Here is an 11084-nt window from a genome sequence, read left to right on the forward strand (position 1 = left end):
AAGGAATTTGAGGTTTTTAGTTGTGCTGAACAAGTACTAGACAAGGGGCCCATGTGTGAGCCATGGGCTTTACATTCCAACCTTTTTCTTTTCAGTTGTTGTTCTATTGACTTCTTGTCAGCTGGGATTTCTCGGCACTGAACACAAAGTCTCTGCCCGGGAATCGTAGAGAGTATATCGGTGACAAAGTAGTAAACCATGGCATACTGCTGTGCCCTGTTTTCACTCTGCCAGGATTTCTGGCTTAAGCCAAAGACTCACAGACTCTCCCAACCAATTATAAGGCATAGACAGAATTTTAGATTAAAAGTTGTCCAGTACACTTGTAATACGACAAGTAAAAATTAGCCATTGAACCTATAAATCTACTTGAATATACATAGTAATTAATTCAGGGTTATTGAAAAATTACTTGCAGATTCATAAATATTTGATTGCTTTGAAATGCAGATGTCAGTGGCTTTATTTTTAAAAGACTAATACTAGAATCAGAAAGACTTTTAATATTGCTAAAATTATGCCAAAATGCCATTGGAACTTCAGGCAAAACAGATCTAACTTAGGCTAGTAAATCTATTTCATTTCAAAGGAACAGAGCAATAAAACCCTTGAAGCGGGCATTACCTGAAGGTAATTGACTGCATCTATGAGTTAAATGTTCCAAGGAAAAGAGTAGACTGCTGCTAGCTGACAAGGTCAATTATCCCCTCACTGTGTCCTTTTGGGTGGTACTGGCATTCTGAATACATCCAAAATTGTTAAATAAAACTTTTGAGAGCAGAATAATGTTTGTTTATAAATAAATTTCCTATTAACTATTTTTAAAAACACAAACATTAAATAAATTGCCATGGGAGTAATTCACAGAAATAGTGGATATATGCCCTTCAATTCCAAGTAGTCATTATGTACCTGTCATCACTTGTGGTAGGGTGGAATCCTATCATGGGATTTCTGTATTTTGTTTGTTTAAAAAACATTGACTGTAAAATTGCATTTTGTGGTAAGTGGAGTAGTTAAAGGCTGGTGTACGGTTTTTGTATTTGGGCACCCCTGTAAGTCTTGTTTCTATCACGAGTGGAATCATGATGTAAAAACAAGTTAAAAGCACTTGGGCCAGATCAGACAGGGCTGAACCAAATAGGGAATTGGTAAAAGGTCGATCCACTGGTTTAGGAGCCAGTAGGCAGTCAGAAGATGGACAGATGTCTATTTTGTTTCAGATGTCCAAGTTCAGCTGGTGAGTGCCACGTAGCACAAGAAAAGCCTCGCTTGCTCTCTGTGCCTGAGGAGCATGAAGTAGGTAGGCTCTCTCAGGGGGTTCCCTCAAGAATATCCTCAAACTCTTCCCATGGCTGTTTTGGCTTGATGCCGCTCTTATGGGCTTCCCAATGCTGAAACACAGACCATGACACATCTTTTGCTCTGTTTGAGACTTCTCCTCCCACCCCCCCTTGGTAATACTGTATATAGGTTGTACCATTCCCTTGCCTTAGTTTTCTGTTCATTTACTTCATAAACTTCTTTGGGAATAAAATCTTTATTATAACATTTGAGTTTCATCTGTTTTCCTGCAGCTTTTCTCTCAAAAGCGACAATTACAGTGTCATGATAACACCAGATTGTTCATCTGTGTCCAATTTGAAATTAATGTTCTGCTTTCTTGAAAATTGATAGCCCATTCACTTTTTACTGCAATGTTGTTCATTCCTTTCAATATGTTAATAATGCTGTTTCCAGCCCTGCTCATGCTGTTTGTACTCTGCTAATATTTGCATTTGCTTGTGAAATCATGGGATCCTCTTTATTGTTTTGCTTTTATTTTTAAGTGATGGGCATATTCTTGGCTTGTGAGTCTGGCACACGATTTAATGTTCTGTGCAACTTTGTCTTATGTTGACTCCTGTGTTAACCTCTGCAAGTCCCGCTTCATTTATCTTTCTCTCTTTTGGGGTGTGTGTGTAGCATTTTGGGTTTTTGGTTTATTTTGTCATGTTTGAAATGGTTTCAATTCCTCTGTACATTGTAAGTTTCATCTCTAGTTGAGTGATAATTCACTGGGAAATTTATTATTTCCTTACAGAGTAATTCTGAGCCTAGTTCTTTCACATTTTGTCATATACTCCATTTTTTTTTTATCTGATCCCTTCTAGATTATCTTTAAAAAACATGTTTGTGTTTTAAGTCTTCAGTTGCAGACTCCTTCTGCCTTGACTTATTCTTCATATTGTCTGTTTAAAAGCGTGCCTCAGCTATTTCAGAACTGGTTGCTTGCAAAAATGAAAAGTCCCATGGCTGTCTTCCTTTCTTCCTTGAACCTACTTCTAGTAGCCAGAAATGAAAGTTCTTTTTTAAGCTTCCTTCGTTCTTCTTCATGTTTCCAGAACATTTCAGCTGTTAATGGATATTCAGAGTATTTTCTTAGCTTCGCATGCTCCCTGATGCCTTATTTGGTAATTGTTCCAAAGCAGATGTCTGCTTTGGGGGCTATGTTATAGGGTGTTTGAGTTGGAGTCCACAATGATGGTGCCTATGTGGTGAAACAAGTAGGGGAAGAGGAGGAGAGCAAAGGCCTTGGGTGCTGAAAAGCCTTGAGTCTCCCCAGGCGAGGGAACGTGGGAGTCTGCTTGAGTCGGAGAGCACTGCGCTCTGACCACTGGAATAGCATAATTGAGGCTGGAATATACCTTTAGAGCTCATTTAGTTCAGTGCTTGGCCAAAAGTAGGGCCAACTTCAAACTCGGGCTTAAAGCCTTGTCCAGTTGGCTCTGTCTGAACCTCTTTGGACTCCAAGTGCCGGTGCTTGTCCATGTTAGCCACTTCGGCCGCAATGTCTGCGTGCCCAGGGCATCAGTTTGAGCATTCATGTGACCACACTGAGCGTCAGGGAGCTGATCTGGCTAAAAATCAATCATTAAGTGACTTCAACAGGAATAATGACAACATTGGTGTTAGCAACATCCTCTCTTCGCCTGTCCTGAAGGAAGTGAGGTGGAGGGATGCAGGAAAGCAGCACCCCCTTTGCAAATGCAAAAACTGTCCCTTCTTCCTTCCCCCCACGATGCACACGCAGGTGGGCGATGTAGGAAACCTCTTGCGTTTAAGCATGTGGGAAATTTCATCAATCTAAGCTGTGCCTTGAAAGAATGCACAACCCAATCAGAAGCTATTCAATTCTTTTTACTTCCCGAAACAACCCCCAAAACAAAATTTAAAAATGCGTTAAGTACATTTCTCAGCAACGTCTCAAATTTAGGCCCTATGCAAAAGCGTGGTGGAAGAACAAGCATTTGTTGTAGTGTTCTCAAAGCTCATTGAAAGCTACAGTTCAACTCAAATTCTAAGTCTGGAACTGGTGTGAGAAATACATGTAAAATCCAACCCCTCGTGTTTACTAAATAAAAGCCTCACAAAACCTTCCTGTCCCAGATCTTGCTCGGCTTTTCCATAGCCTAATATTAAGCTCAGTGACAGCCAAAGTATTCACTCGGTTTATTCTTTGTTACAGAAAAACCTTTAATTTAGCCTCTAGGAGATTTGAACTTGCAATGGAGAACTGTCACATTCACTCTGATTCTATGTGCAAATCTGCTCTCACAGCCATTCAGTGCTTTATGCTGTTTATAAATAACCTTAAAATTATTTCAGCTGCACTACATCATGTTTTTGAAGTACATAGCATGATAATAGGACAATCAAATGTCATGGAGATCAAGTTTTAGCAATAGTACTTTAAATTCAACAACCAGCTGTGGTTCCGAGATGTTGCATTTCTGTTATTCAAAACCTTGTGATTTTCATCTCAACAAGGGCAACATTGTCAAAGGAAATGGGGAGTGGGAGTGGAGCTGGGGGAGTATGTGGCAAAAGGAGAAGCTTTAGGTACAGTAAAGCTTTACAATGTGGTATTCTATAGATAATATGTAAAAAAAGAAATGGAGACTGAACTCTTTTTTTTCTCCCCCCCCCCCCCCTATTTGTCATTCTCTGAATGTTTTTTCTATGGTTTCTTTGTTTCCGTCCTTTCCTTCCCATGCTTCAAAGGGAAGCATCAACTCAGAAGATTTGTGTTTTCTTTTCAAGACTTGTGTATTATAGTGGAGCTGAAGATAAGCTTAATAAATTGGGCTATCTGAATAGCATCAAGTATTACAACTGTAAATGCCATTCTTATATAGAAAATATCAGTTACTTATATATTGCATGCATTTTTCATTTGAACAGTTTCCTTAACATAAAATAGTGCTTAATAACCTGAGACTTGCGCAAATATAGACAATACATATTTTAAATTCTTTCTGCCTGCACCAGTCCTACCTTCTGTTCTTCCCTCACAATATACTGGATGAAGTTTAAAGGAGATGGACTTGTGATGTAAAAGATCTCTTTCTGAAGATTTAAACAACTTTATTTGGTGGTATTATTCATGCTCTTATTTGATCTTGGTCGCTTCCTCTACAGATCAAAGAAACATAGTTCCTTTTTATCAATTTATTTCATCCAGTATACCACACTATGCAATGCCGCCCAGCTTCATTGGAATTTTAAAGTTTAGACTCTTAAAGATGTTTGGTAAATTTAACTATATTTTAATTCAGCCTATTTTTCCCACTCAACTTTCGTTCCATTTTGCCATCAAAATATAGGAGGTGTTAACATTTCTTATAAACTGGTTCCCTGGAAGAAGAGGCCTCTCTGTACTGTCATAGAAGAGCTGTTTCTTGTGTAGATTAGGTCAAACCATTTTCTGTATATAAATGCCTCATTGCATTTATATAATGCAATGTACGGTAAACCAGATATTTTTACTTCAGATTTGTGAAATATTATAGTGATGAAAATGATATGGTTAAAAAACCTCAGGTTTCTATTCTCAGTCATGACTTTAAGAAGGTGAAAAATATCAATACCATTGGAAATGCAGCTTCAAATGAAGTTAACATTAGATGCATATTTTTATCAACAGATGTATGACCGCAAAATATGCTTTGAAAACATCACACAACATAGGTCTTACAAAAGTAGTAAAGAAAGACCCTTCAAATGGCCAGCAATTTAGCCTCAATATGTGACTTCAACTCTGCAAATTGGAAGTTGGCAAACTTTGGGATTGAATATCTTGGAGGCAATAAAACTTAAAAGCTAGAAGAACAACATATTACCTGCTACAAACCGTGAAAATTACAGATGTCAAGCATCTGTAAAAGACATTCACACCATTGTAGAGCAAGGATTGCAGGAGTGATTGATATGCCGAGTCAGCTCCTCTTTCAGTTGAGAATGAATTCACCGTTCAGCAGATACCCTGACAACATCTGCCCTCCTGTAATGAGATTTCTGACAGAATTTGCACGGTTTATTCTGTGTGCACGTAATGTTTCAAATTAATAATCTAAACTTCATTCAATTCTTACAACCATTCCACTAAAGCTGTAGATATTTACCCGTGTTACTGATCAGTCATCTTCCACGATAATCTGTGAATTACTTTGTCAGCTAATCGTATTTTTTACTGTATACCAGATTATTCAAACTCCAAAGATATCACAGCAGATGGTCTGCTTATCACCATCTATTTAAAGAAATAATGGTGAACAGGAAGCAATAAAATTAAATCGGATTCACGAAGAAAGCACAGTGTAGTCTTCTATCACTTGTTGAAAAACTTAGGTCACGTTGATGAGATATATAACCTGTGAAAATTAAATATGCTGCATTACTTCCAGTATCTTAAATATGCTTTACTGAGCTAGAGAGTATGTTTATCAGCAGTTATCAACCCTCTTAAAACTCTCAAGGTTCTGCTAAACACAGACCAGAGCCAAACAACATTGCTTTTGTGTTTTGGCTTTGGGAGTTCGCAAAAGTACTGCATCTGACTTAGTGTGTGAAACTTGAGTGCCATTTAAACTGTCTAAACATCAAGCATGCATTTTTAAACACTAAGTAGATGTCAAATAATAAAACCGGGTTTGTTTTTCTTGTATTTACTACCTAATGTATAATGAATAGCTTTAAGGGATGCTCTCTAGTGAGTCTGCTTAATGGGGGGTGCCTTCTGTAAAAAAAAGCTTCATCTGAAATGTGTGGTGGCTTCAACTATGTGCAGCTGTTCTGAGCTTCTTGGGATTGCGGATTTTGCTATCTGTAGGGATAATGTTTCCTTAAAAATGCATAATATATAGAATTTAAATTGTGTTTAAAAATGAACAAAATCATGAACAAACACAGCTGTGTATGCATGTGTATTCTTTGTTACTGTCTCTCCCTGTAGGTTTATGTCTCTTCACTCTCCTAAGAGAGGAGGAGGAGATAATTGCAAAGATATTCTTTTATTTCCTTGTTTAAAACACATTAATGGTTCCACTACTTTCTGTGAGCAAATTAAGACTTTCTGTCTTTATCAACCCTGACCAAAAACATGAGACCTAGCATGAAAAGTTTAAAACGAGTACAATTGCCTTAGGGGAAGCTAGTAGGTCTAGGGATGGGGAAAGTATTGCACTGGAATGTCTCTGAAGCTGCTTGGATGGTTCCTAAATGTCTAAGTGAGAGCCAGCATATCAGCAATGAATATTGCTCATTATGTTTTGAGTCTGCACAGGGATGTTCAAGATGTATTTCATGAAGATATTAACAGATAATCCCTATTCTGAAGAGAGAACTACTTTAATATAACTGTTACCTGGTAAGTGAGACTTAAGACAAGGAGTAGCAGACTAGACTGGTGATGTTGTAATTCTTGCTCAGGAAGTTATGTATGAATGTTGATGGCTCAGTTCATTTTCTTTTCCCAATTTGGTTACTTACTCTTCCATTCACTTCTCACAGTGAAATGTTTATTCAACCATTTCCTCATACTAGCGAGTGTTACATGAAAGAATGTGAAGAAAATGTCATGTGAAAGGGCTGGAGATATAGCTTATGCATCAGAAGGCTTTAGAGCAGTCAGGAGTTATTTGCAGGCACAACTGAGGCTTAAAAGACCTCCCTGATGTGACTGAAATAAGCTGCTCTGAGGGGAGTGAATTGCGTATGAGGAGTTTTCCCAGCCTGGTGTAGTCGGGTACCAGCTCGAATTCACATCTGGCTTGGGTCACAAGTTAAAATGAGTTTGCACACTTGTCCCCAGGGGACATTTATCTATATGCCAATGCCACCTTGCAGTTTGGCACAGTAGTACTGTGAAAAAGCTTTCTCAGTGGCTGCCTGCCCTGTATGTGCTTCTCTTGCCATGAAATCAGTTCTGAGTAAATCAGTCTCATTCATCATCAGGGTGAAATATTTAAAAAAAAAAAAAAAAAAAAAAAAAAAGTGTTGCCTAAGAGGAATTGTACCTTTTTTTACAGAGTTGTATACACAGGTCATGTTTTTTTTATTATCTTTGTTAAGTACATAGCTTAGAACACCACTCAAGAAGGAACAGTAAAATAGAAGTGTTCTATCTATTCATTGTATCTTATCTTACTTTTGTACATTAAATCTCCTTCAAAATGTCACGTAAAATTAGGAAGTAACAATCAGATTCCTCCTGAGAGTAGGCTTTTATTTCAGATATAATCCCAAGCCAACTGGTTTCATAGATTTCTTTGTATGCCTAGTACAGATATTTGAAAGGCATCATTTAAAATGTCCCTTTAACTAGCTTGACAGCACTTTGTAGGTTCTGTTCAAATATTATTTAGGTTGTTATCTTTGCCAACCAGATGAATTTCAGACGCAAAGGAACATGACTGGTGTTATATTATGTATAAGTAGCCGCTGTGGCTGGAGTATGTGCCGTCTCCAATGGTTAGGACAGGGGCAGATTCTTACCCTTTTTCCGAGTGAGGTGTCTGCATCTGGTCACAATGCAGTTGCCTCAGACCAGAAAACTGCTTTCCTTCATTGAACCAAGTGGGATGGATCCCAGAGGTCTAGCCCTGAGAGACTCAGCCATGTTGACATGTCTGCAACATGCTCATAAAATCTGCATAATTTAGTACCTCACTACCTATCCTTCATCACTTTTCCACTACTGGCTCCAGACTCCCTTTCAGAGGTGCCTGTTTCTTCCTTGCAGCCATTACCTCCCTGCTTAGGAGGGCCAGAAAACGGCAAATGCAGCCAGGAGTGAAGATACAGTGACAAGGACATTACCCGAGCGTTGGTCAGCCATGGAAGAGACGAGGCAATTACAAGTGCAGTAGAGCAGAACACCTATAGTGAAGTTCCTACGTAACAAATTTTCATTATCCTGAATCTGCCCACAGCCTAAACCTGTGCATTTGTCTCCTAGATTGCAGTGCAACAGCCTTGTTTTCCAGATTATCCGGTTTTTCATCATTACCTACAATTTCAAACCACCCTGGTTTTCTTCAGTGTCCCCATGCTGTTGCATTGCATAAAATGTAACATATCTTGTAGCCCAGAGTCCAGTTGTTTTACTTTTAATTAGGGTTCTGGTTTGGTTGGGTTTTTTTTGTTGTTTTTTTTTTTTTTTCCCCACTTATCTTGAGTGAATGAAAGTAGGAGAATGGAGACAGGGTATGTGGAACACGCCAGTTTCCAAAAGATGAAGTTCACCAACACTTTTTAATTTGCCCTTATTACTACTGGGGAATCAGTCCCTGGGAATACTTTCTAAAACTACTGTTATTTCTTTCCTAAATATTACTTGCCATACAGGTAATCTTTACATATCAAAGGACACTGGGATTTTTAAAATTTTTTTACTGTTATTTGTTTTAAAGTACAGAGGTGCTGTAAAATGGAGATGTTAAACAAACAGGCTCTCGGCTGACTAACTTTTCTCTCACAACCAGCTGACAGAAGTTTCTGAAAATAGGGCATAAGGGATTAGTACAAGAAAATAGAACTATACACAGAACAGAAAGTAGAAAAAAAAGACCAATAAATGAATTATGTAAATCTTTCTTAAAAGAAGAGAAGGAGACAGGTACAATTCTTCAAAGGGAAAAAAGACCCATTAATTTGACTTGATGAGGTTTAAAATGTAAATATTTTATGATATAGCCTTTCTGATACTTACTTGGTTATTTGAAACAGTTGTACTCAAAGCTCCATTCAAAATAACTTTTTCATTGGATTCAGTGATGTCCGAGGCGGGAGTGGTGTGTTGTTTCGTAAGCCTTGAATTAAGCAGGGTGGGATAATTTCCTAGGAGTGTTGCACTGCTTCCATTATTTAATGTAACACCTGTTAGGCATAGCAGAGGTGCTTCACGCTGTGAGAGCGCTACAGCAGGCTGCTTGGAAGGCTTGCAGACATAAAGCTGGAAATATGCACCGGAGTGCTGGGGAAATACGTGCTGGAGTTGTGGGTATGGCAAGAGGACTTTGTAAAATCAGAGGTATAGAAGAAGGAGCTGATGACTGTCTTTGTGAATGGCCTGCAGGAGTTTTTAGCAGGTGTCTGAGTGATGGAGGGAGCTGTGTGAATGAGGAGAGGTTTCTCACTTTGAAACCAGGCTGAAGAGATGAACATGAGGAGGTTGCCAAGTCCTTTGTAGAAGGCTTAGCCTGTGGACCTCATAAAGGAGTTCTTGGCTTTGCTGTCTCTGCCTTCCCTTCCTGGAATGAAAGACTGGAAAACGTAGACTGGTATGGGCTGTCAGAATTGAAAGAATCGAGCAGCCTGGCCTCACATCTGCAAACACACTAAAAGTAAAGCTCTCCCCACCCAGGGCCCTCAACCAGTTCCCCTGTCCTAGCGCACCCTGCTCAATGGGACCTCAGATGGTGAGAGAGCGCCCGCTCCAGCGGGGCACTGCGCTAACAGCCACAGCTAGGCTGCAAGAGTCCTACGGTTGGGCTGCCCTTATAAACTCTTCTGTCTGTCATACAACACCTCTTTGGATAGATCGCCACAGGTCACGAGCAGTTTTGCATAAATTAAGGGCAGCACACAAGGCAGTGCTTGTCTGTAATTATATGTTTAATATAAACTTGTAAATTAACATGATGCTCAGAAAACTCGTCCTAATGTTTTGTCATATAGCAAAATCACAGTGAGGGAAATCTTCGGAGTTTTGTTTTTAGTTTGAAGCTCGCAGCCAAATTGCTAAAGGCTAACCGGTGCTTGTCAGAGACAAGCAATTTTTTGAATCAGAATGCAAGGTGAGATTGCTGAAACGCTGTTTCCCAACATGTCACATTGAAGACTTCGTGTTTTGTGCTGTTCTAAGAAATTTCTGTTGCTAATAAGGAAGAATAGCTATTGAGGTAGTAGAAAAAGAAGAAATATTAAAATAAATTTTCCTCATGTTTTTGTTCCCCTTGGGCTAGCAAGAGGGTTTTCAACAGCAAGTAAATATTAAAGGTGTAAACAGTTTCTTGATCCCTTCTAAAGAGTCAAATAGGAAAAAATTTACAGTAATGACTGAATTAAAAATCCTCATATTAGTAATAGTACCTATTGCCACTAGTGTTACTGACTTGGGCTATGAATGTTGCTTCACCTGTCTGACTGATTTCCCCATCTGAAAAATAGGGAATAATGATACTTGAGAAACTGCTGAGAGAACTAAGGCTGACAGGTGCAGCAGAACTGCTGAGGGGATTTTAAATCCAATCTGCATGTTCCTTCCTAAAACATCACTACCCCAAGAGATGTTGCTCCCTCCTCCTCTCCCTATCTCTATTCTCCTATTATCATGTGCACTTTGGGACTGTAGATGCAGTTTTTTTCTGACAAAAAAAGTGAGAAAATACACATTTCAAACAGGAATCTAGTTGAATCTATTGCATAGTTGTTCTGTCTGAGAAAGGCTGTTGAGATGTCCCAGAAACCCTGGACCACTGTAAGCTAACATAGTAGCCCTGACAAAACTGCGGGTAACTTGTGGGTCATGTTTAGTGAAACTGTGACATCTCATCAGGTGTTTGAGGTCCAGATTGTGTGTCTGATGCAGTTCCCATCCTGCTTTCTGTTTATCATTTCCGTTTGCTTTTGATCAGCATTTCCTGCAACTCTGACCTTTCCCAACAGCCTCTTCCTCAAGATCACACTAGCAATAGTACATCAGTCCATAATGCGCCATGGTTCTAGAATTAACATATGTTGTGCTTTGACCTGTGTATAAG

The sequence above is a fragment of the Charadrius vociferus genome, unplaced genomic scaffold (genome assembly GCF_000708025.1).
Source record: "Charadrius vociferus isolate BGI_N301 unplaced genomic scaffold, ASM70802v2 scaffold126, whole genome shotgun sequence".
NCBI lineage: Eukaryota > Metazoa > Chordata > Aves > Charadriiformes > Charadriidae > Charadrius > Charadrius vociferus.